Raw genomic sequence first — 25,914 nt, forward strand, 5'->3', positions numbered from 1 at the left:
AAGTCCCGCTCCAGAGAATAGGCCCGAACGGAGAGTCCCGCAGGCCAACATAGGCCCGAACGGTCATTCCCGCAGGCAAGCATAGGCCCGAACAGAGTCCAGCAGGCCAGCATAGGCCCGAACGGAGATTCCCGGACCAAGAATAGACCCGAACGGTGTCCCGAAGGCAAAATGAGGCCCGAGTAGAGGAGCCGTGCAGGCAAGAAGACGACCGAACACTGTCCGGCAAGCAACAATAAGCCCGAATGCAGAATCCTGCAGGCAAGAACGGGCCTGAACAGAGTCCCACTGGCAAGAAGAAGCACAAATAGAAGAGGCCCCTAGGCAAGAATAGGCCCGAGTAGAGTCCCGCTCCCAAGATTAGGCCCGAACGGAGAGTCCCGCAGGCCAGAAACGACCGAACGGAGGGTCCCGCGGGCGAGAATAGGCCCGAAGAGATGTCCTGCAGGCGGGAATACGCCCAAACTGAGAATCCCACAGGTCAGCATAACCCTGAAAGGAGATTCCCGCAGGCAAGCATAGGCCCGAACAGAGTCCCACAAGCCAGAATAGGACCGAACGGAGTTTTCCGGGGGCAACAATAGGCCTGGACAGAGGCCCGCAGGCAAAAAGAGGCCCGAGTAGAGGGGCTGTGCAGGCAAGAAGAGTCCCGAACAGAGTCCTGCAGGCAAGAATAGGCCCAAACGAAGAGCCCCGCTGGCAAGAAGAGACCCGAACAGAGTCCCGAAGGCCAGAAAGGCCCGAACGGAGAGTTCCCCAGGTGAGAATAGGCCCGAACGGAGAGTCCCGCAGGCCACAATAGGCCCGAATAGAGGAGCCCTTAGGCAAAAATAGGCCCGAATAGAGACCCGCTCACAAGAATAGGCCCGAACGGAGAGTCCCGCAGGCCAGAAAAGCCCAAACAGAGGGTCTCGAAGGCGAGAATGGGCCCGAACGAGGGTCCCGCAGACCACGAGAGGAGCGAACGGAGAGTCTCGCAGGCCAGAAAAGGCCCGAACAGAATCCCGCAGGGAAGTATAGGCCCGAATAGAGTCCCGCAGGGAAGGACAGGCCTGAATAGCGGAGCCCCGCACGCACGAACAGGCCCGAGTAGCAGAGCCCTGCAAGCACGAACAGACCCGAGTAGCGGAGCCCCGCATGCACGAACAGGCCCAAGTAGTGGAACCCCGCATGCACCAACAGGCCCGAGTAGCAGAGCCCCGCACGCACAATCAGGCCTGAGTAGCGGAGCTCCGCATGCTAGAACAGGACCGAATATCGGAGCTCCGTAAGCACAAAAGGCTGGAATAGAGCAGCCCCGCACGCAACAGGAGACCCCAAAGGAGACTCCCAGAGGCTAGATTAGGTCCGAACGGAGAGTTTTGCAGGTCAGAATTGTCCCGAACGGAGAGACCCGCAGGCAAGAATAGGCCGGAACGGAGAGTCCCGCAGGCAAGAACAGGCCCGAACGGAGAGTTGCGCAGGCGAGAATAGGCCCAAAGGAAAGTCCCGCAGGCGAGAGAATATGCCCAAATTGAGAATACCGCAGGCCAGCATACGCCTGAACGGAGATTCCCGTAGGCAAGCATAGGCCCAAACAGAGTCCCGCAGGCCAGAACAGGCCCGAACGGGGAGTCCTGCAGGCCACAATAGGCCGGAACAGAGATTCCTGCAGGCAAGCATAGGCCCAAACAGAGTCCCGCAGGCCAGAATAGGCCCGAACGGAGTCCCGCAGGCCAGGGTATGCCCGAACGGAGATTCCCGGAGCAAGGATAGGCCCGAATAGAGTCCCGCAGGCAAGAAGAGGCCCGAGTAGAGCAGCCATGCAGGCAAGATGAGGCACGAACAGAGTCCCGCTGGCAAGAGTAGCCCTGAATGGAGAACCCACAGGCAAGAATAGGCTCAAACGGAGAGTCCCGCAGACAAGAATAGGCCCGAACAGAATCCCAGAGGCAAGAATTGAGGAGCCCCGTAGGCAAGAGTAGGCCCGACTAAAGGCCCGCTCCAGAGAATAGGCCCGAGCAGAGAGTCCCGTAGGCGAAAAAGGCCTGAACAGAGAGCCCCGCAGGCAGGCATGGGCCCGAACAGAGTCCCACAGGCCAGAATAGTCCCGAACAGAGATTCCCGGAGCAAGAATAGCCCCGAACAGAATTCCGCAGGCCAGCATACGCCTGAACGGAGATTGCCGAAGGGAAGCCTAGGCCCGAACGAAGAGTCCCGCAGGCCAGAATGGGCCCGAACGGAGATTGTCGGAGGCAAGAATAGGCCCCAATAGAGTCCCACAGGCAAAAATAGGCCCGAGTAGAGGAGCCGTGCAGGCAAGAAGAGGCCCGAACAGAGTCCCGCGGGCAAGGATACGCCCAAACGGAGAGTCCCGCAGGCAAGAATGGGCCCGAACGGAGAGAACCGCAGGCCAGCATACGCCTGAACGGAGATTCCCGCAGGCAAGCATAGGCCCAAACAGAGTCCTGCAGGCCAGAATAGGCCCGAACGGAGAGTCCTGCAGGCAAGCACAGGCCCGAACAGAGTCCCGCAAGCCAGGGTACGCCCGAACGGAGACTCCCGGAGCAAGAATAGGCCCGAAAAGAGTCCCGCAGGCCAGAATAGGCCCGAACGGAGAGTCCCGCAGGCCAGAGTAGGGCGGAACAGAGATTCCTGCAGGCAAGCATAGGCCCGAACAGAGTCCCGCAGGCCCGAACAGGCCAGAACGGAGATTCCCGGAGGCAAGAATAGGCCCGAGTAAAGTCCCGCTCCAGAGAATAGGCCCGAACGGAGAGTCCCGCAGGCCAACATAGGCCCGAACGGTCATTCCCGCAGGCAAGCATAGGCCCGAACAGAGTCCAGCAGGCCAGCATAGGCCCGAACGGAGATTCCCGGACCAAGAATAGACCCGAACGGTGTCCCGAAGGCAAAATGAGGCCCGAGTAGAGGAGCCGTGCAGGCAAGAAGACGACCGAACACTGTCCGGCAAGCAACAATAAGCCCGAATGCAGAATCCTGCAGGCAAGAACGGGCCTGAACAGAGTCCCACTGGCAAGAAGAAGCACAAATAGAAGAGGCCCCTAGGCAAGAATAGGCCCGAGTAGAGTCCCGCTCCCAAGATTAGGCCCGAACGGAGAGTCCCGCAGGCCAGAAACGACCGAACGGAGGGTCCCGCGGGCGAGAATAGGCCCGAAGAGATGTCCTGCAGGCGGGAATACGCCCAAACTGAGAATCCCACAGGTCAGCATAACCCTGAAAGGAGATTCCCGCAGGCAAGCATAGGCCCGAACAGAGTCCCACAAGCCAGAATAGGACCGAACGGAGTTTTCCGGGGGCAACAATAGGCCTGGACAGAGGCCCGCAGGCAAAAAGAGGCCCGAGTAGAGGGGCTGTGCAGGCAAGAAGAGTCCCGAACAGAGTCCTGCAGGCAAGAATAGGCCCAAACGAAGAGCCCCGCTGGCAAGAAGAGACCCGAACAGAGTCCCGAAGGCCAGAAAGGCCCGAACGGAGAGTTCCCCAGGTGAGAATAGGCCCGAACGGAGAGTCCCGCAGGCCACAATAGGCCCGAATAGAGGAGCCCTTAGGCAAAAATAGGCCCGAATAGAGACCCGCTCACAAGAATAGGCCCGAACGGAGAGTCCCGCAGGCCAGAAAAGCCCAAACAGAGGGTCTCGAAGGCGAGAATGGGCCCGAACGAGGGTCCCGCAGACCACGATAGGAGCGAACGGAGAGTCTCGCAGGCCAGAAAAGGCCCGAACAGAATCCCGCAGGGAAGTATAGGCCCGAATAGAGTCCCGCAGGGAAGGACAGGCCTGAATAGCGGAGCCCCGCACGCACGAACAGGCCCGAGTAGCAGAGCCCTGCAAGCACGAACAGACCCGAGTAGCGGAGCCCCGCATGCACGAACAGGCCCAAGTAGTGGAACCCCGCATGCACCAACAGGCCCGAGTAGCAGAGCCCCGCACGCACAATCAGGCCTGAGTAGCGGAGCTCCGCATGCTAGAACAGGACCGAATATCGGAGCTCCGTAAGCACAAAAGGCTGGAATAGAGCAGCCCCGCACGCAACAGGAGACCCCAAAGGAGACTCCCAGAGGCTAGATTAGGTCCGAACGGAGAGTTTTGCAGGTCAGAATTGTCCCGAACGGAGAGACCCGCAGGCAAGAATAGGCCGGAACGGAGAGTCCCGCAGGCAAGAACAGGCCCGAACGGAGAGTTGCGCAGGCGAGAATAGGCCCAAAGGAAAGTCCCGCAGGCGAGAGAATATGCCCAAATTGAGAATACCGCAGGCCAGCATACGCCTGAACGGAGATTCCCGTAGGCAAGCATAGGCCCAAACAGAGTCCCGCAGGCCAGAACAGGCCCGAACGGGGAGTCCTGCAGGCCACAATAGGCCGGAACAGAGATTCCTGCAGGCAAGCATAGGCCCAAACAGAGTCCCGCAGGCCAGAATAGGCCCGAACGGAGTCCCGCAGGCCAGGGTATGCCCGAACGGAGATTCCCGGAGCAAGGATAGGCCCGAATAGAGTCCCGCAGGCAAGAAGAGGCCCGAGTAGAGCAGCCATGCAGGCAAGATGAGGCACGAACAGAGTCCCGCTGGCAAGAGTAGCCCTGAATGGAGAACCCACAGGCAAGAATAGGCTCAAACGGAGAGTCCCGCAGACAAGAATAGGCCCGAACAGAATCCCAGAGGCAAGAATTGAGGAGCCCCGTAGGCAAGAGTAGGCCCGACTAAAGGCCCGCTCCAGAGAATAGGCCCGAGCAGAGAGTCCCGTAGGCGAAAAAGGCCTGAACAGAGAGCCCCGCAGGCAGGCATGGGCCCGAACAGAGTCCCACAGGCCAGAATAGTCCCGAACAGAGATTCCCGGAGCAAGAATAGCCCCGAACAGAATTCCGCAGGCCAGCATACGCCTGAACGGAGATTGCCGAAGGGAAGCCTAGGCCCGAACGAAGAGTCCCGCAGGCCAGAATGGGCCCGAACGGAGATTGTCGGAGGCAAGAATAGGCCCCAATAGAGTCCCACAGGCAAAAATAGGCCCGAGTAGAGGAGCCGTGCAGGCAAGAAGAGGCCCGAACAGAGTCCCGCGGGCAAGGATACGCCCAAACGGAGAGTCCCGCAGGCAAGAATGGGCCCGAACGGAGAGACCCGCAGGCCAGCATACGCCTGAACGGAGATTCCCGCAGGCAAGCATAGGCCCAAACAGAGTCCTGCAGGCCAGAATAGGCCCGAACGGAGAGTCCTGCAGGCAAGCACAGGCCCGAACAGAGTCCCGCAAGCCAGGGTACGCCCGAACGGAGACTCCCGGAGCAAGAATAGGCCCGAAAAGAGTCCCGCAGGCCAGAATAGGCCCGAACGGAGAGTCCCGCAGGCCAGAGTAGGGCGGAACAGAGATTCCTGCAGGCAAGCATAGGCCCGAACAGAGTCCCGCAGGCCCGAACAGGCCAGAACGGAGATTCCCGGAGGCAAGAATAGGCCCGAGTAAAGTCCCGCTCCAGAGAATAGGCCCGAACGGAGAGTCCCGCAGGCCAACATAGGCCCGAACGGTCATTCCCGCAGGCAAGCATAGGCCCGAACAGAGTCCAGCAGGCCAGCATAGGCCCGAACGGAGATTCCCGGACCAAGAATAGACCCGAACGGTGTCCCGAAGGCAAAATGAGGCCCGAGTAGAGGAGCCGTGCAGGCAAGAAGACGACCGAACACTGTCCGGCAAGCAACAATAAGCCCGAATGCAGAATCCTGCATGCAAGAACGCGCCTGAACAGAGTCCCACTGGCAAGAAGAAGCACAAATAGAAGAGGCCCCTAGGCAAGAATAGGCCCGAGTAGAGTCCCGCTCCCAAGATTAGGCCCGAACGGAGAGTCCCGCAGGCCAGAAACGACCGAACGGAGGGTCCCGCGGGCGAGAATAGGCCCGAAGAGATGTCCTGCAGGCGGGAATACGCCCAAACTGAGAATCCCACAGGTCAGCATAACCCTGAAAGGAGATTCCCGCAGGCAAGCATAGGCCCGAACAGAGTCCCACAAGCCAGAATAGGACCGAACGGAGTTTTCCGGGGGCAACAATAGGCCTGGACAGAGGCCCGCAGGCAAAAAGAGGCCCGAGTAGAGGGGCTGTGCAGGCAAGAAGAGTCCCGAACAGAGTCCTGCAGGCAAGAATAGGCCCAAACGAAGAGCCCCGCTGGCAAGAAGAGACCCGAACAGAGTCCCGAAGGCCAGAAAGGCCCGAACGGAGAGTTCCCCAGGTGAGAATAGGCCCGAACGGAGAGTCCCGCAGGCCACAATAGGCCCGAATAGAGGAGCCCTTAGGCAAAAATAGGCCCGAATAGAGACCCGCTCACAAGAATAGGCCCGAACGGAGAGTCCCGCAGGCCAGAAAAGCCCAAACAGAGGGTCTCGAAGGCGAGAATGGGCCCGAACGAGGGTCCCGCAGACCACGAGAGGAGCGAACGGAGAGTCTCGCAGGCCAGAAAAGGCCCGAACAGAATCCCGCAGGGAAGTATAGGCCCGAATAGAGTCCCGCAGGGAAGGACAGGCCTGAATAGCGGAGCCCCGCACGCACGAACAGGCCCGAGTAGCAGAGCCCTGCAAGCACGAACAGACCCGAGTAGCGGAGCCCCGCATGCACGAACAGGCCCAAGTAGTGGAACCCCGCATGCACCAACAGGCCCGAGTAGCAGAGCCCCGCACGCACAATCAGGCCTGAGTAGCGGAGCTCCGCATGCTAGAACAGGACCGAATATCGGAGCTCCGTAAGCACAAAAGGCTGGAATAGAGCAGCCCCGCACGCAACAGGAGACCCCAAAGGAGACTCCCAGAGGCTAGATTAGGTCCGAACGGAGAGTTTTGCAGGTCAGAATTGTCCCGAACGGAGAGACCCGCAGGCAAGAATAGGCCGGAACGGAGAGTCCCGCAGGCAAGAACAGGCCCGAACGGAGAGTTGCGCAGGCGAGAATAGGCCCAAAGGAAAGTCCCGCAGGCGAGAGAATATGCCCAAATTGAGAATACCGCAGGCCAGCATACGCCTGAACGGAGATTCCCGTAGGCAAGCATAGGCCCAAACAGAGTCCCGCAGGCCAGAACAGGCCCGAACGGGGAGTCCTGCAGGCCACAATAGGCCGGAACAGAGATTCCTGCAGGCAAGCATAGGCCCAAACAGAGTCCCGCAGGCCAGAATAGGCCCGAACGGAGTCCCGCAGGCCAGGGTATGCCCGAACGGAGATTCCCGGAGCAAGGATAGGCCCGAATAGAGTCCCGCAGGCAAGAAGAGGCCCGAGTAGAGCAGCCATGCAGGCAAGATGAGGCACGAACAGAGTCCCGCTGGCAAGAGTAGCCCTGAATGGAGAACCCACAGGCAAGAATAGGCTCAAACGGAGAGTCCCGCAGACAAGAATAGGCCCGAACAGAATCCCAGAGGCAAGAATTGAGGAGCCCCGTAGGCAAGAGTAGGCCCGACTAAAGGCCCGCTCCAGAGAATAGGCCCGAGCAGAGAGTCCCGTAGGCGAAAAAGGCCTGAACAGAGAGCCCCGCAGGCAGGCATGGGCCCGAACAGAGTCCCACAGGCCAGAATAGTCCCGAACAGAGATTCCCGGAGCAAGAATAGCCCCGAACAGAATTCCGCAGGCCAGCATACGCCTGAACGGAGATTGCCGAAGGGAAGCCTAGGCCCGAACGAAGAGTCCCGCAGGCCAGAATGGGCCCGAACGGAGATTGTCGGAGGCAAGAATAGGCCCCAGTAGAGTCCCACAGGCAAAAATAGGCCCGAGTAGAGGAGCCGTGCAGGCAAGAAGAGGCCCGAACAGAGTCCCGCGGGCAAGGATACGCCCAAACGGAGAGTCCCGCAGGCAAGAATGGGCCCGAACGGAGAGACCCGCAGGCCAGCATACGCCTGAACGGAGATTCCCGCAGGCAAGCATAGGCCCAAACAGAGTCCTGCAGGCCAGAATAGGCCCGAACGGAGAGTCCTGCAGGCAAGCACAGGCCCGAACAGAGTCCCGCAAGCCAGGGTACGCCCGAACGGAGACTCCCGGAGCAAGAATAGGCCCGAAAAGAGTCCCGCAGGCCAGAATAGGCCCGAACGGAGAGTCCCGCAGGCCAGAGTAGGGCGGAACAGAGATTCCTGCAGGCAAGCATAGGCCCGAACAGAGTCCCGCAGGCCCGAACAGGCCAGAACGGAGATTCCCGGAGGCAAGAATAGGCCCGAGTAAAGTCCCGCTCCAGAGAATAGGCCCGAACGGAGAGTCCCGCAGGCCAACATAGGCCCGAACGGTCATTCCCGCAGGCAAGCATAGGCCCGAACAGAGTCCAGCAGGCCAGCATAGGCCCGAACGGAGATTCCCGGACCAAGAATAGACCCGAACGGTGTCCCGAAGGCAAAATGAGGCCCGAGTAGAGGAGCCGTGCAGGCAAGAAGACGACCGAACACTGTCCGGCAAGCAACAATAAGCCCGAATGCAGAATCCTGCAGGCAAGAACGGGCCTGAACAGAGTCCCACTGGCAAGAAGAAGCACAAATAGAAGAGGCCCCTAGGCAAGAATAGGCCCGAGTAGAGTCCCGCTCCCAAGATTAGGCCCGAACGGAGAGTCCCGCAGGCCAGAAACGACCGAACGGAGGGTCCCGCGGGCGAGAATAGGCCCGAAGAGATGTCCTGCAGGCGGGAATACGCCCAAACTGAGAATCCCACAGGTCAGCATAACCCTGAAAGGAGATTCCCGCAGGCAAGCATAGGCCCGAACAGAGTCCCACAAGCCAGAATAGGACCGAACGGAGTTTTCCGGGGGCAACAATAGGCCTGGACAGAGGCCCGCAGGCAAAAAGAGGCCCGAGTAGAGGGGCTGTGCAGGCAAGAAGAGTCCCGAACAGAGTCCTGCAGGCAAGAATAGGCCCAAACGAAGAGCCCCGCTGGCAAGAAGAGACCCGAACAGAGTCCCGAAGGCCAGAAAGGCCCGAACGGAGAGTTCCCCAGGTGAGAATAGGCCCGAACGGAGAGTCCCGCAGGCCACAATAGGCCCGAATAGAGGAGCCCTTAGGCAAAAATAGGCCCGAATAGAGACCCGCTCACAAGAATAGGCCCGAACGGAGAGTCCCGCAGGCCAGAAAAGCCCAAACAGAGGGTCTCGAAGGCGAGAATGGGCCCGAACGAGGGTCCCGCAGACCACGAGAGGAGCGAACGGAGAGTCTCGCAGGCCAGAAAAGGCCCGAACAGAATCCCGCAGGGAAGTATAGGCCCGAATAGAGTCCCGCAGGGAAGGACAGGCCTGAATAGCGGAGCCCCGCACGCACGAACAGGCCCGAGTAGCAGAGCCCTGCAAGCACGAACAGACCCGAGTAGCGGAGCCCCGCATGCACGAACAGGCCCAAGTAGTGGAACCCCGCATGCACCAACAGGCCCGAGTAGCAGAGCCCCGCACGCACAATCAGGCCTGAGTAGCGGAGCTCCGCATGCTAGAACAGGACCGAATATCGGAGCTCCGTAAGCACAAAAGGCTGGAATAGAGCAGCCCCGCACGCAACAGGAGACCCCAAAGGAGACTCCCAGAGGCTAGATTAGGTCCGAACGGAGAGTTTTGCAGGTCAGAATTGTCCCGAACGGAGAGACCCGCAGGCAAGAATAGGCCGGAACGGAGAGTCCCGCAGGCAAGAATAGGCCCGAACGGAGAGTTGCGCAGGCGAGAATAGGCCCAAAGGAAAGTCCCGCAGGCGAGAGAATATGCCCAAATTGAGAATACCGCAGGCCAGCATACGCCTGAACGGAGATTCCCGTAGGCAAGCACAGGCCCAAACAGAGTCCCGCAGGCCAGAACAGGCCCGAACGAGGAGTCCTGCAGGCCACAATAGGCCGGAACAGAGATTCCTGCAGGCAAGCATAGGCCCAAACAGAGTCCCGCAGGCCAGAATAGGCCCGAACGGAGTCCCGCAGGCCAGGGTATGCCCGAACGGAGATTCCCGGAGCAAGGATAGGCCCGAATAGAGTCCCGCAGGCAAGAAGAGGCCCGAGTAGAGCAGCCATGCAGGCAAGATGAGGCACGAACAGAGTCCCGCTGGCAAGAGTAGCCCTGAATGGAGAACCCACAGGCAAGAATAGGCTCAAACGGAGAGTCCCGCAGACAAGAATAGGCCCGAACAGAATCCCAGAGGCAAGAATTGAGGAGCCCCGTAGGCAAGAGTAGGCCCGACTAAAGGCCCGCTCCAGAGAATAGGCCCGAGCAGAGAGTCCCGTAGGCGAAAAAGGCCTGAACAGAGAGCCCCGCAGGCAGGCATGGGCCCGAACAGAGTCCCACAGGCCAGAATAGTCCCGAACAGAGATTCCCGGAGCAAGAATAGCCCCGAACAGAATTCCGCAGGCCAGCATACGCCTGAACGGAGATTGCCGAAGGGAAGCCTAGGCCCGAACGAAGAGTCCCGCAGGCCAGAATGGGCCCGAACGGAGATTGTCGGAGGCAAGAATAGGCCCCAATAGAGTCCCACAGGCAAAAATAGGCCCGAGTAGAGGAGCCGTGCAGGCAAGAAGAGGCCCGAACAGAGTCCCGCGGGCAAGGATACGCCCAAACGGAGAGTCCCGCAGGCAAGAATGGGCCCGAACGGAGAGACCCGCAGGCCAGCATACGCCTGAACGGAGATTCCCGCAGGCAAGCATAGGCCCAAACAGAGTCCTGCAGGCCAGAATAGGCCCGAACGGAGAGTCCTGCAGGCAAGCACAGGCCCGAACAGAGTCCCGCAAGCCAGGGTACGCCCGAACGGAGACTCCCGGAGCAAGAATAGGCCCGAAAAGAGTCCCGCAGGCCAGAATAGGCCCGAACGGAGAGTCCCGCAGGCCAGAGTAGGGCGGAACAGAGATTCCTGCAGGCAAGCATAGGCCCGAACAGAGTCCCGCAGGCCCGAACAGGCCAGAACGGAGATTCCCGGAGGCAAGAATAGGCCCGAGTAAAGTCCCGCTCCAGAGAATAGGCCCGAACGGAGAGTCCCGCAGGCCAACATAGGCCCGAACGGTCATTCCCGCAGGCAAGCATAGGCCCGAACAGAGTCCAGCAGGCCAGCATAGGCCCGAACGGAGATTCCCGGACCAAGAATAGACCCGAACGGTGTCCCGAAGGCAAAATGAGGCCCGAGTAGAGGAGCCGTGCAGGCAAGAAGACGACCGAACACTGTCCGGCAAGCAACAATAAGCCCGAATGCAGAATCCTGCAGGCAAGAACGGGCCTGAACAGAGTCCCACTGGCAAGAAGAAGCACAAATAGAAGAGGCCCCTAGGCAAGAATAGGCCCGAGTAGAGTCCCGCTCCCAAGATTAGGCCCGAACGGAGAGTCCCGCAGGCCAGAAACGACCGAACGGAGGGTCCCGCGGGCGAGAATAGGCCCGAAGAGATGTCCTGCAGGCGGGAATACGCCCAAACTGAGAATCCCACAGGTCAGCATAACCCTGAAAGGAGATTCCCGCAGGCAAGCATAGGCCCGAACAGAGTCCCACAAGCCAGAATAGGACCGAACGGAGTTTTCCGGGGGCAACAATAGGCCTGGACAGAGGCCCGCAGGCAAAAAGAGGCCCGAGTAGAGGGGCTGTGCAGGCAAGAAGAGTCCCGAACAGAGTCCTGCAGGCAAGAATAGGCCCAAACGAAGAGCCCCGCTGGCAAGAAGAGACCCGAACAGAGTCCCGAAGGCCAGAAAGGCCCGAACGGAGAGTTCCCCAGGTGAGAATAGGCCCGAACGGAGAGTCCCGCAGGCCACAATAGGCCCGAATAGAGGAGCCCTTAGGCAAAAATAGGCCCGAATAGAGACCCGCTCACAAGAATAGGCCCGAACGGAGAGTCCCGCAGGCCAGAAAAGCCCAAACAGAGGGTCTCGAAGGCGAGAATGGGCCCGAACGAGGGTCCCGCAGACCACGAGAGGAGCGAACGGAGAGTCTCGCAGGCCAGAAAAGGCCCGAACAGAATCCCGCAGGGAAGTATAGGCCCGAATAGAGTCCCGCAGGGAAGGACAGGCCTGAATAGCGGAGCCCCGCACGCACGAACAGGCCCGAGTAGCAGAGCCCTGCAAGCACGAACAGACCCGAGTAGCGGAGCCCCGCATGCACGAACAGGCCCAAGTAGTGGAACCCCGCATGCACCAACAGGCCCGAGTAGCAGAGCCCCGCACGCACAATCAGGCCTGAGTAGCGGAGCTCCGCATGCTAGAACAGGACCGAATATCGGAGCTCCGTAAGCACAAAAGGCTGGAATAGAGCAGCCCCGCACGCAACAGGAGACCCCAAAGGAGACTCCCAGAGGCTAGATTAGGTCCGAACGGAGAGTTTTGCAGGTCAGAATTGTCCCGAACGGAGAGACCCGCAGGCAAGAATAGGCCGGAACGGAGAGTCCCGCAGGCAAGAATAGGCCCGAACGGAGAGTTGCGCAGGCGAGAATAGGCCCAAAGGAAAGTCCCGCAGGCGAGAGAATATGCCCAAATTGAGAATACCGCAGGCCAGCATACGCCTGAACGGAGATTCCCGTAGGCAAGCACAGGCCCAAACAGAGTCCCGCAGGCCAGAACAGGCCCGAACGGGGAGTCCTGCAGGCCACAATAGGCCGGAACAGAGATTCCTGCAGGCAAGCATAGGCCCAAACAGAGTCCCGCAGGCCAGAATAGGCCCGAACGGAGTCCCGCAGGCCAGGGTATGCCCGAACGGAGATTCCCGGAGCAAGGATAGGCCCGAATAGAGTCCCGCAGGCAAGAAGAGGCCCGAGTAGAGCAGCCATGCAGGCAAGATGAGGCACGAACAGAGTCCCGCTGGCAAGAGTAGCCCTGAATGGAGAACCCACAGGCAAGAATAGGCTCAAACGGAGAGTCCCGCAGACAAGAATAGGCCCGAACAGAATCCCAGAGGCAAGAATTGAGGAGCCCCGTAGGCAAGAGTAGGCCCGACTAAAGGCCCGCTCCAGAGAATAGGCCCGAGCAGAGAGTCCCGTAGGCGAAAAAGGCCTGAACAGAGAGCCCCGCAGGCAGGCATGGGCCCGAACAGAGTCCCACAGGCCAGAATAGTCCCGAACAGAGATTCCCGGAGCAAGAATAGCCCCGAACAGAATTCCGCAGGCCAGCATACGCCTGAACGGAGATTGCCGAAGGGAAGCCTAGGCCCGAACGAAGAGTCCCGCAGGCCAGAATGGGCCCGAACGGAGATTGTCGGAGGCAAGAATAGGCCCCAATAGAGTCCCACAGGCAAAAATAGGCCCGAGTAGAGGAGCCGTGCAGGCAAGAAGAGGCCCGAACAGAGTCCCGCGGGCAAGGATACGCCCAAACGGAGAGTCCCGCAGGCAAGAATGGGCCCGAACGGAGAGACCCGCAGGCCAGCATACGCCTGAACGGAGATTCCCGCAGGCAAGCATAGGCCCAAACAGAGTCCTGCAGGCCAGAATAGGCCCGAACGGAGAGTCCTGCAGGCAAGCACAGGCCCGAACAGAGTCCCGCAAGCCAGGGTACGCCCGAACGGAGACTCCCGGAGCAAGAATAGGCCCGAAAAGAGTCCCGCAGGCCAGAATAGGCCCGAACGGAGAGTCCCGCAGGCCAGAGTAGGGCGGAACAGAGATTCCTGCAGGCAAGCATAGGCCCGAACAGAGTCCCGCAGGCCCGAACAGGCCAGAACGGAGATTCCCGGAGGCAAGAATAGGCCCGAGTAAAGTCCCGCTCCAGAGAATAGGCCCGAACGGAGAGTCCCGCAGGCCAACATAGGCCCGAACGGTCATTCCCGCAGGCAAGCATAGGCCCGAACAGAGTCCAGCAGGCCAGCATAGGCCCGAACGGAGATTCCCGGACCAAGAATAGACCCGAACGGTGTCCCGAAGGCAAAATGAGGCCCGAGTAGAGGAGCCGTGCAGGCAAGAAGACGACCGAACACTGTCCGGCAAGCAACAATAAGCCCGAATGCAGAATCCTGCAGGCAAGAACGGGCCTGAACAGAGTCCCACTGGCAAGAAGAAGCACAAATAGAAGAGGCCCCTAGGCAAGAATAGGCCCGAGTAGAGTCCCGCTCCCAAGATTAGGCCCGAACGGAGAGTCCCGCAGGCCAGAAACGACCGAACGGAGAGTCCCGCAGGCCAGAAACGACCGAACGGAGGGTCCCGCGGGCGAGAATAGGCCCGAAGAGATGTCCTGCAGGCGGGAATACGCCCAAACTGAGAATCCCACAGGTCAGCATAACCCTGAAAGGAGATTCCCGCAGGCAAGCATAGGCCCGAACAGAGTCCCACAAGCCAGAATAGGACCGAACGGAGTTTTCCGGGGGCAACAATAGGCCTGGACAGAGGCCCGCAGGCAAAAAGAGGCCCGAGTAGAGGGGCTGTGCAGGCAAGAAGAGTCCCGAACAGAGTCCTGCAGGCAAGAATAGGCCCAAACGAAGAGCCCCGCTGGCAAGAAGAGACCCGAACAGAGTCCCGAAGGCCAGAAAGGCCCGAACGGAGAGTTCCCCAGGTGAGAATAGGCCCGAACGGAGAGTCCCGCAGGCCACAATAGGCCCGAATAGAGGAGCCCTTAGGCAAAAATAGGCCCGAATAGAGACCCGCTCACAAGAATAGGCCCGAACGGAGAGTCCCGCAGGCCAGAAAAGCCCAAACAGAGGGTCTCGAAGGCGAGAATGGGCCCGAACGAGGGTCCCGCAGACCACGAGAGGAGCGAACGGAGAGTCTCGCAGGCCAGAAAAGGCCCGAACAGAATCCCGCAGGGAAGTATAGGCCCGAATAGAGTCCCGCAGGGAAGGACAGGCCTGAATAGCGGAGCCCCGCACGCACGAACAGGCCCGAGTAGCAGAGCCCTGCAAGCACGAACAGACCCGAGTAGCGGAGCCCCGCATGCACGAACAGGCCCAAGTAGTGGAACCCCGCATGCACCAACAGGCCCGAGTAGCAGAGCCCCGCACGCACAATCAGGCCTGAGTAGCGGAGCTCCGCATGCTAGAACAGGACCGAATATCGGAGCTCCGTAAGCACAAAAGGCTGGAATAGAGCAGCCCCGCACGCAACAGGAGACCCCAAAGGAGACTCCCAGAGGCTAGATTAGGTCCGAACGGAGAGTTTTGCAGGTCAGAATTGTCCCGAACGGAGAGACCCGCAGGCAAGAATAGGCCGGAACGGAGAGTCCCGCAGGCAAGAATAGGCCCGAACGGAGAGTTGCGCAGGCGAGAATAGGCCCAAAGGAAAGTCCCGCAGGCGAGAGAATATGCCCAAATTGAGAATACCGCAGGCCAGCATACGCCTGAACGGAGATTCCCGTAGGCAAGCACAGGCCCAAACAGAGTCCCGCAGGCCAGAACAGGCCCGAACGGGGAGTCCTGCAGGCCACAATAGGCCGGAACAGAGATTCCTGCAGGCAAGCATAGGCCCAAACAGAGTCCCGCAGGCCAGAATAGGCCCGAACGGAGTCCCGCAGGCCAGGGTATGCCCGAACGGAGATTCCCGGAGCAAGGATAGGCCCGAATAGAGTCCCGCAGGCAAGAAGAGGCCCGAGTAGAGCAGCCATGCAGGCAAGATGAGGCACGAACAGAGTCCCGCTGGCAAGAGTAGCCCTGAATGGAGAACCCACAGGCAAGAATAGGCTCAAACGGAGAGTCCCGCAGACAAGAATAGGCCCGAACAGAATCCCAGAGGCAAGAATTGAGGAGCCCCGTAGGCAAGAGTAGGCCCGACTAAAGGCCCGCTCCAGAGAATAGGCCCGAGCAGAGAGTCCCGTAGGCGAAAAAGGCCTGAACAGAGAGCCCCGCAGGCAGGCATGGGCCCGAACAGAGTCCCACAGGCCAGAATAGTCCCGAACAGAGATTCCCGGAGCAAGAATAGCCCCGAACAGAATTCCGCAGGCCAGCATACGCCTGAACGGAGATTGCCGAAGGGAAGCCTAGGCCCGAACGAAGAGTCCCGCAGGCCAGAATGGGCCCGAACGGAGATTGTCGGAGGCAAGAATAGGCCCCAATAGAGTCCCACAGGCAAAAATAGGCCCGAGTAGAGGAGCCGTGCAGGCAAGAAGAGGCCCGAACAGAGTCCCGCGGGCAAGGATACGCCCAAACGGAGAGTCCCGCAGGCAAGAATGGGCCCGAACGGAGAGACCCGCAGGCCAGCATACGCCTGAACGGAGATTCCCGCAGGCAAGCATAGGCCCAAACAGAGTCCTGCAGGCCAGAATAGGCCCGAACGGAGAGTCCTGCAGGCAAGCACAGGCCCGAACAGAGTCCCGCAAGCCAGGGTACGCCCGAACGGAGACTCCCGGAGCAAGAATAGGCCCGAAAAGAGTCCCGCAGGCCAGAATAGGCCCGAACGGAGAGTCCCGCAGGCCAGAGTAGGGCGGAACAGAGATTCCTGCAGGCAAGCATAGGCCCGAACAGAGTCCCGCAGGCCCGAACAGGCCAGAACGGAGATTCCCGGAGGCAAGAATAGGCCCGAGTAAAGTCCCGCTCCAGAGAATAGGCCCGAACGGAGAGTCCCGCAGGCCAACATAGGCCCGAACGGTCATTCCCGCAGGCAAGCATAGGCCCGAACAGAGTCCAGCAGGCCAGCATAGGCCCGAACGGAGATTCCCGGACCAAGAATAGACCCGAACGGTGTCCCGAAGGCAAAATGAGGCCCGAGTAGAGGAGCCGTGCAGGCAAGAAGACGACCGAACACTGTCCGGCAAGCAACAATAAGCCCGAATGCAGAATCCTGCAGGCAAGAACGGGCCTGAACAGAGTCCCACTGGCAAGAAGAAGCACAAATAGAAGAGGCCCCTAGGCAAGAATAGGCCCGAGTAGAGTCCCGCTCCCAAGATTAGGCCCGAACGGAGAGTCCCGCAGGCCAGAAACGACCGAACGGAGAGTCCCGCAGGCCAGAAACGACCGAACGGAGGGTCCCGCGGGCGAGAATAGGCCCGAAGAGATGTCCTGCAGGCGGGAATACGCCCAAACTGAGAATCCCACAGGTCAGCATAACCCTGAAAGGAGATTCCCGCAGGCAAGCATAGGCCCGAACAGAGTCCCACAAGCCAGAATAGGACCGAACGGAGTTTTCCGGGGGCAACAATAGGCCTGGACAGAGGCCCGCAGGCAAAAAGAGGCCCGAGTAGAGGGGCTGTGCAGGCAAGAAGAGTCCCGAACAGAGTCCTGCAGGCAAGAATAGGCCCAAACGAAGAGCCCCGCTGGCAAGAAGAGACCCGAACAGAGTCCCGAAGGCCAGAAAGGCCCGAACGGAGAGTTCCCCAGGTGAGAATAGGCCCGAACGGAGAGTCCCGCAGGCCACAATAGGCCCGAATAGAGGAGCCCTTAGGCAAAAATAGGCCCGAATAGAGACCCGCTCACAAGAATAGGCCCGAACGGAGAGTCCCGCAGGCCAGAAAAGCCCAAACAGAGGGTCTCGAAGGCGAGAATGGGCCCGAACGAGGGTCCCGCAGACCACGAGAGGAGCGAACGGAGAGTCTCGCAGGCCAGAAAAGGCCCGAACAGAATCCCGCAGGGAAGTATAGGCCCGAATAGAGTCCCGCAGGGAAGGACAGGCCTGAATAGCGGAGCCCCGCACGCACGAACAGGCCCGAGTAGCAGAGCCCTGCAAGCACGAACAGACCCGAGTAGCGGAGCCCCGCATGCACGAACAGGCCCAAGTAGTGGAACCCCGCATGCACCAACAGGCCCGAGTAGCAGAGCCCCGCACGCACAATCAGGCCTGAGTAGCGGAGCTCCGCATGCTAGAACAGGACCGAATATCGGAGCTCCGTAAGCACAAAAGGCTGGAATAGAGCAGCCCCGCACGCAACAGGAGACCCCAAAGGAGACTCCCAGAGGCTAGATTAGGTCCGAACGGAGAGTTTTGCAGGTCAGAATTGTCCCGAACGGAGAGACCCGCAGGCAAGAATAGGCCGGAACGGAGAGTCCCGCAGGCAAGAATAGGCCCGAACGGAGAGTTGCGCAGGCGAGAATAGGCCCAAAGGAAAGTCCCGCAGGCGAGAGAATATGCCCAAATTGAGAATACCGCAGGCCAGCATACGCCTGAACGGAGATTCCCGTAGGCAAGCATAGGCCCAAACAGAGTCCCGCAGGCCAGAACAGGCCCGAACGGGGAGTCCTGCAGGCCACAATAGGCCGGAACAGAGATTCCTGCAGGCAAGCATAGGCCCAAACAGAGTCCCGCAGGCCAGAATAGGCCCGAACGGAGTCCCGCAGGCCAGGGTATGCCCGAACGGAGATTCCCGGAGCAAGGATAGGCCCGAATAGAGTCCCGCAGGCAAGAAGAGGCCCGAGTAGAGCAGCCATGCAGGCAAGATGAGGCACGAACAGAGTCCCGCTGGCAAGAGTAGCCCTGAATGGAGAACCCACAGGCAAGAATAGGCTCAAACGGAGAGTCCCGCAGACAAGAATAGGCCCGAACAGAATCCCAGAGGCAAGAATTGAGGAGCCCCGTAGGCAAGAGTAGGCCCGACTAAAGGCCCGCTCCAGAGAATAGGCCCGAGCAGAGAGTCCCGTAGGCGAAAAAGGCCTGAACAGAGAGCCCCGCAGGCAGGCATGGGCCCGAACAGAGTCCCACAGGCCAGAATAGTCCCGAACAGAGATTCCCGGAGCAAGAATAGCCCCGAACAGAATTCCGCAGGCCAGCATACGCCTGAACGGAGATTGCCGAAGGGAAGCCTAGGCCCGAACGAAGAGTCCCGCAGGCCAGAATGGGCCCGAACGGAGATTGTCGGAGGCAAGAATAGGCCCCAATAGAGTCCCACAGGCAAAAATAGGCCCGAGTAGAGGAGCCGTGCAGGCAAGAAGAGGCCCGAACAGAGTCCCGCGGGCAAGGATACGCCCAAACGGAGAGTCCCGCAGGCAAGAATGGGCCCGAACGGAGAGACCCGCAGGCCAGCATACGCCTGAACGGAGATTCCCGCAGGCAAGCATAGGCCCAAACAGAGTCCTGCAGGCCAGAATAGGCCCGAACGGAGAGTCCTGCAGGCAAGCACAGGCCCGAACAGAGTCCCGCAAGCCAGGGTACGCCCGAACGGAGACTCCCGGAGCAAGAATAGGCCCGAAAAGAGTCCCGCAGGCCAGAATAGGCCCGAACGGAGAGTCCCGCAGGCCAGAGTAGGGCGGAACAGAGATTCCTGCAGGCAAGCATAGGCCCGAACAGAGTCCCGCAGGCCCGAACAGGCCAGAACGGAGATTCCCGGAGGCAAGAATAGGCCCGAGTAAAGTCCCGCTCCAGAGAATAGGCCCGAACGGAGAGTCCCGCAGGCCAACATAGGCCCGAACGGTCATTCCCGCAGGCAAGCATAGGCCCGAACAGAGTCCAGCAGGCCAGCATAGGCCCGAACGGAGATTCCCGGACCAAGAATAGACCCGAACGGTGTCCCGAAGGCAAAATGAGGCCCGAGTAGAGGAGCCGTGCAGGCAAGAAGACGACCGAACACTGTCCGGCAAGCAACAATAAGCCCGAATGCAGAATCCTGCAGGCAAGAACGGGCCTGAACAGAGTCCCACTGGCAAGAAGAAGCACAAATAGAAGAGGCCCCTAGGCAAGAATAGGCCCGAGTAGAGTCCCGCTCCCAAGATTAGGCCCGAACGGAGAGTCCCGCAGGCCAGAAACGACCGAACGGAGAGTCCCGCAGGCCAGAAACGACCGAACGGAGGGTCCCGCGGGCGAGAATAGGCCCGAAGAGATGTCCTGCAGGCGGGAATACGCCCAAACTGAGAATCCCACAGGTCAGCATAACCCTGAAAGGAGATTCCCGCAGGCAAGCATAGGCCCGAACAGAGTCCCACAAGCCAGAATAGGACCGAACGGAGTTTTCCGGGGGCAACAATAGGCCTGGACAGAGGCCCGCAGGCAAAAAGAGGCCCGAGTAGAGGGGCTGTGCAGGCAAGAAGAGTCCCGAACAGAGTCCTGCAGGCAAGAATAGGCCCAAACGAAGAGCCCCGCTGGCAAGAAGAGACCCGAACAGAGTCCCGAAGGCCAGAAAGGCCCGAACGGAGAGTTCCCCAGGTGAGAATAGGCCCGAACGGAGAGTCCCGCAGGCCACAATAGGCCCGAATAGAGGAGCCCTTAGGCAAAAATAGGCCCGAATAGAGACCCGCTCACAAGAATAGGCCCGAACGGAGAGTCCCGCAGGCCAGAAAAGCCCAAACAGAGGGTCTCGAAGGCGAGAATGGGCCCGAACGAGGGTCCCGCAGACCACGAGAGGAGCGAACGGAGAGTCTCGCAGGCCAGAAAAGGCCCGAACAGAATCCCGCAGGGAAGTATAGGCCCGAATAGAGTCCCGCAGGGAAGGACAGGCCTGAATAGCGGAGCCCCGCACGCACGAACAGGCCCGAGTAGCAGAGCCCTGCAAGCACGAACAGACCCGAGTAGCGGAGCCCCGCATGCACGAACAGGCCCAAGTAGTGGAACCCCGCATGCACCAACAGGCCCGAGTAGCAGAGCCCCGCACGCACAATCAGGCCTGAGTAGCGGAGCTCCGCATGCTAGAACAGGACCGAATATCGGAGCTCCGTAAGCACAAAAGGCTGGAATAGAGCAGCCCCGCACGCAACAGGAGACCCCAAAGGAGACTCCCAGAGGCTAGATTAGGTCCGAACGGAGAGTTTTGCAGGTCAGAATTGTCCCGAACGGAGAGACCCGCAGGCAAGAATAGGCCGGAACGGAGAGTCCCGCAGGCAAGAATAGGCCCGAACGGAGAGTTGCGCAGGCGAGAATAGGCCCAAAGGAAAGTCCCGCAGGCGAGAGAATATGCCCAAATTGAGAATACCGCAGGCCAGCATACGCCTGAACGGAGATTCCCGTAGGCAAGCATAGGCCCAAACAGAGTCCCGCAGGCCAGAACAGGCCCGAACGGGGAGTCCTGCAGGCCACAATAGGCCGGAACAGAGATTCCTGCAGGCAAGCATAGGCCCAAACAGAGTCCCGCAGGCCAGAATAGGCCCGAACGGAGTCCCGCAGGCCAGGGTATGCCCGAACGGAGATTCCCGGAGCAAGGATAGGCCCGAATAGAGTCCCGCAGGCAAGAAGAGGCCCGAGTAGAGCAGCCATGCAGGCAAGATGAGGCACGAACAGAGTCCCGCTGGCAAGAGTAGCCCTGAATGGAGAACCCACAGGCAAGAATAGGCTCAAACGGAGAGTCCCGCAGACAAGAATAGGCCCGAACAGAATCCCAGAGGCAAGAATTGAGGAGCCCCGTAGGCAAGAGTAGGCCCGACTAAAGGCCCGCTCCAGAGAATAGGCCCGAGCAGAGAGTCCCGTAGGCGAAAAAGGCCTGAACAGAGAGCCCCGCAGGCAGGCATGGGCCCGAACAGAGTCCCACAGGCCAGAATAGTCCCGAACAGAGATTCCCGGAGCAAGAATAGCCCCGAACAGAATTCCGCAGGCCAGCATACGCCTGAACGGAGATTGCCGAAGGGAAGCCTAGGCCCGAACGAAGAGTCCCGCAGGCCAGAATGGGCCCGAACGGAGATTGTCGGAGGCAAGAATAGGCCCCAATAGAGTCCCACAGGCAAAAATAGGCCCGAGTAGAGGAGCCGTGCAGGCAAGAAGAGGCCCGAACAGAGTCCCGCGGGCAAGGATACGCCCAAACGGAGAGTCCCGCAGGCAAGAATGGGCCCGAACGGAGAGACCCGCAGGCCAGCATACGCCTGAACGGAGATTCCCGCAGGCAAGCATAGGCCCAAACAGAGTCCTGCAGGCCAGAATAGGCCCGAACGGAGAGTCCTGCAGGCAAGCACAGGCCCGAACAGAGTCCCGCAAGCCAGGGTACGCCCGAACGGAGACTCCCGGAGCAAGAATAGGCCCGAAAAGAGTCCCGCAGGCCAGAATAGGCCCGAACGGAGAGTCCCGCAGGCCAGAGTAGGGCGGAACAGAGATTCCTGCAGGCAAGCATAGGCCCGAACAGAGTCCCGCAGGCCCGAACAGGCCAGAACGGAGATTCCCGGAGGCAAGAATAGGCCCGAGTAAAGTCCCGCTCCAGAGAATAGGCCCGAACGGAGAGTCCCGCAGGCCAACATAGGCCCGAACGGTCATTCCCGCAGGCAAGCATAGGCCCGAACAGAGTCCAGCAGGCCAGCATAGGCCCGAACGGAGATTCCCGGACCAAGAATAGACCCGAACGGTGTCCCGAAGGCAAAATGAGGCCCGAGTAGAGGAGCCGTGCAGGCAAGAAGACGACCGAACACTGTCCGGCAAGCAACAATAAGCCCGAATGCAGAATCCTGCAGGCAAGAACGGGCCTGAACAGAGTCCCACTGGCAAGAAGAAGCACAAATAGAAGAGGCCCCTAGGCAAGAATAGGCCCGAGTAGAGTCCCGCTCCCAAGATTAGGCCCGAACGGAGAGTCCCGCAGGCCAGAAACGACCGAACGGAGAGTCCCGCAGGCCAGAAACGACCGAACGGAGGGTCCCGCGGGCGAGAATAGGCCCGAAGAGATGTCCTGCAGGCGGGAATACGCCCAAACTGAGAATCCCACAGGTCAGCATAACCCTGAAAGGAGATTCCCGCAGGCAAGCATAGGCCCGAACAGAGTCCCACAAGCCAGAATAGGACCGAACGGAGTTTTCCGGGGGCAACAATAGGCCTGGACAGAGGCCCGCAGGCAAAAAGAGGCCCGAGTAGAGGGGCTGTGCAGGCAAGAAGAGTCCCGAACAGAGTCCTGCAGGCAAGAATAGGCCCAAACGAAGAGCCCCGCTGGCAAGAAGAGACCCGAACAGAGTCCCGAAGGCCAGAAAGGCCCGAACGGAGAGTTCCCCAGGTGAGAATAGGCCCGAACGGAGAGTCCCGCAGGCCACAATAGGCCCGAATAGAGGAGCCCTTAGGCAAAAATAGGCCCGAATAGAGACCCGCTCACAAGAATAGGCCCGAACGGAGAGTCCCGCAGGCCAGAAAAGCCCAAACAGAGGGTCTCGAAGGCGAGAATGGGCCCGAACGAGGGTCCCGCAGACCACGAGAGGAGTGAACGGAGAGTCTTGCAGGCCAGAAAAGGCCCGAACAGAATCCCGCAGGGAAGTATAGGCCCGAATAGAGTCCCGCAGGGAAGGACAGGCCTGAATAGCGGAGCCCCGCACGCACGAACAGGCCCGAGTAGCAGAGCCCTGCAAGCACGAACAGACCCGAGTAGCGGAGCCCCGCATGCACGAACAGGCCCAAGTAGTGGAACCCCGCATGCACCAACAGGCCCGAGTAGCAGAGCCCCGCACGCACAATCAGGCCTGAGTAGCGGAGCTCCGCATGCTAGAACAGGACCGAATATCGGAGCTCCGTAAGCACAAAAGGCTGGAATAGAGCAGCCCCGCACGCAACAGGAGACCCCAAAGGAGACTCCCAGAGGCTAGATTAGGTCCGAACGGAGAGTTTTGCAGGTCAGAATTGTCCCGAACGGAGAGACCCGCAGGCAAGAATAGGCCGGAACGGAGAGTCCCGCAGGCAAGAATAGGCCCGAACGGAGAGTTGCGCAGGCGAGAATAGGCCCAAAGGAAAGTCCCGCAGGCGAGAGAATATGCCCAAATTGAGAATACCGCAGGCCAGCATACGCCTGAACGGAGATTCCCGTAGGCAAGCACAGGCCCAAACAGAGTCCCGCAGGCCAGAACAGGCCCGAACGGGGAGTCCTGCAGGCCGCAATAGGCCGGAACAGAGATTCCTGCAGGCAAGCATAGGCCCAAACAGAGTCCCGCAGGCCAGAATAGGCCCGAACGGAGTCCCGCAGGCCAGGGTATGCCCGAACGGAGATTCCCGGAGCAAGGATAGGCCCGAACAGAGTCCCGCAGGCAAGAAGAGGCCCGAGTAGAGCAGCCATGCAGGCAAGATGAGGCACGAACAGAGTCCCGCTGGCAAGAGTAGCCCTGAATGGAGAACCCACAGGCAAGAATAGGCTCAAACGGAGAGTCCCGCAGACAAGAATAGGCCCGAACAGAATCCCAGAGGCAAGAATTGAGGAGCCCCGTAGGCAAGAGTAGGCCCGACTAAAGGCCCGCTCCAGAGAATAGGCCCGAGCAGAGAGTCCCGTAGGCGAAAAAGGCCTGAACAGAGAGCCCCGCAGGCAGGCATGGGCCCGAACAGAGTCCCACAGGCCAGAATAGTCCCGAACAGAGATTCCCGGAGCAAGAATAGCCCCGAACAGAATTCCGCAGGCCAGCATACGCCTGAACGGAGATTGCCGAAGGGAAGCCTAGGCCCGAACGAAGAGTCCCGCAGGCCAGAATGGGCCCGAACGGAGATTGTCGGAGGCAAGAATAGGCCCCAATAGAGTCCCACAGGCAAAAATAGGCCCGAGTAGAGGAGCCGTGCAGGCAAGAAGAGGCCCGAACAGAGTCCCGCGGGCAAGGATACGCCCAAACGGAGAGTCCCGCAGGCAAGAATGGGCCCGAACGGAGAGACCCGCAGGCCAGCATACGCCTGAACGGAGATTCCCGCAGGCAAGCATAGGCCCAAACAGAGTCCTGCAGGCCAGAATAGGCCCGAACGGAGAGTCCTGCAGGCAAGCACAGGCCCGAACAGAGTCCCGCAAGCCAGGGTACGCCCGAACGGAGACTCCCGGAGCAAGAATAGGCCCGAAAAGAGTCCCGCAGGCCAGAATAGGCCCGAACGGAGAGTCCCGCAGGCCAGAGTAGGGCGGAACAGAGATTCCTGCAGGCAAGCATAGGCCCGAACAGAGTCCCGCAGGCCCGAACAGGCCAGAACGGAGATTCCCGGAGGCAAGAATAGGCCCGAGTAAAGTCCCGCTCCAGAGAATAGGCCCGAACGGAGAGTCCCGCAGGCCAACATAGGCCCGAACGGTCATTCCCGCAGGCAAGCATAGGCCCGAACAGAGTCCAGCAGGCCAGCATAGGCCCGAACGGAGATTCCCGGACCAAGAATAGACCCGAACGGTGTCCCGAAGGCAAAATGAGGCCCGAGTAGAGGAGCCGTGCAGGCAAGAAGACGACCGAACACTGTCCGGCAAGCAACAATAAGCCCGAATGCAGAATCCTGCAGGCAAGAACGGGCCTGAACAGAGTCCCACTGGCAAGAAGAAGCACAAATAGAAGAGGCCCCTAGGCAAGAATAGGCCCGAGTAGAGTCCCGCTCCCAAGATTAGGCCCGAACGGAGAGTCCCGCAGGCCAGAAACGACCGAACGGAGGGTCCCGCGGGCGAGAATAGGCCCGAAGAGATGTCCTGCAGGCGGGAATACGCCCAAACTGAGAATCCCACAGGTCAGCATAACCCTGAAAGGAGATTCCCGCAGGCAAGCATAGGCCCGAACAGAGTCCCACAAGCCAGAATAGGACCGAACGGAGTTTTCCGGGGGCAACAATAGGCCTGGACAGAGGCCCGCAGGCAAAAAGAGGCCCGAGTAGAGGGGCTGTGCAGGCAAGAAGAGTCCCGAACAGAGTCCTGCAGGCAAGAATAGGCCCAAACGAAGAGCCCCGCTGGCAAGAAGAGACCCGAACAGAGTCCCGAAGGCCAGAAAGGCCCGAACGGAGAGTTCCCCAGGTGAGAATAGGCCCGAACGGAGAGTCCCGCAGGCCACAATAGGCCCGAATAGAGGAGCCCTTAGGCAAAAATAGGCCCGAATAGAGACCCGCTCACAAGAATAGGCCCGAACGGAGAGTCCCGCAGGCCAGAAAAGCCCAAACAGAGGGTCTCGAAGGCGAGAATGGGCCCGAACGAGGGTCCCGCAGACCACGATAGGAGCGAACGGAGAGTCTCGCAGGCCAGAAAAGGCCCGAACAGAATCCCGCAGGGAAGTATAGGCCCGAATAGAGTCCCGCAGGGAAGGACAGGCCTGAATAGAGGAGCCCCGCACACACTATCAGGCCTGAATAGCGGAGCCCCGCACGCACGAACAGGCCCGAGTAGCAGAGCCCTGCAAGCACGAACAGACCCGAGTAGCGGAGCCCCGCATGCAAGAACAGGCCCAAGTAGTGGAACCCCGCATGCACCAACAGGCCCGAGTAGCAGAGCCCCGCACGCACAATCAGGCCTGAGTAGCGGAGCTCCGCATGCTAGAACAGGACCGAATATCGGAGCTCCG

This window comes from Elephas maximus, chromosome 16 (genome assembly GCF_024166365.1).
Source record: "Elephas maximus indicus isolate mEleMax1 chromosome 16, mEleMax1 primary haplotype, whole genome shotgun sequence".
Lineage (NCBI taxonomy): Eukaryota > Metazoa > Chordata > Mammalia > Proboscidea > Elephantidae > Elephas > Elephas maximus.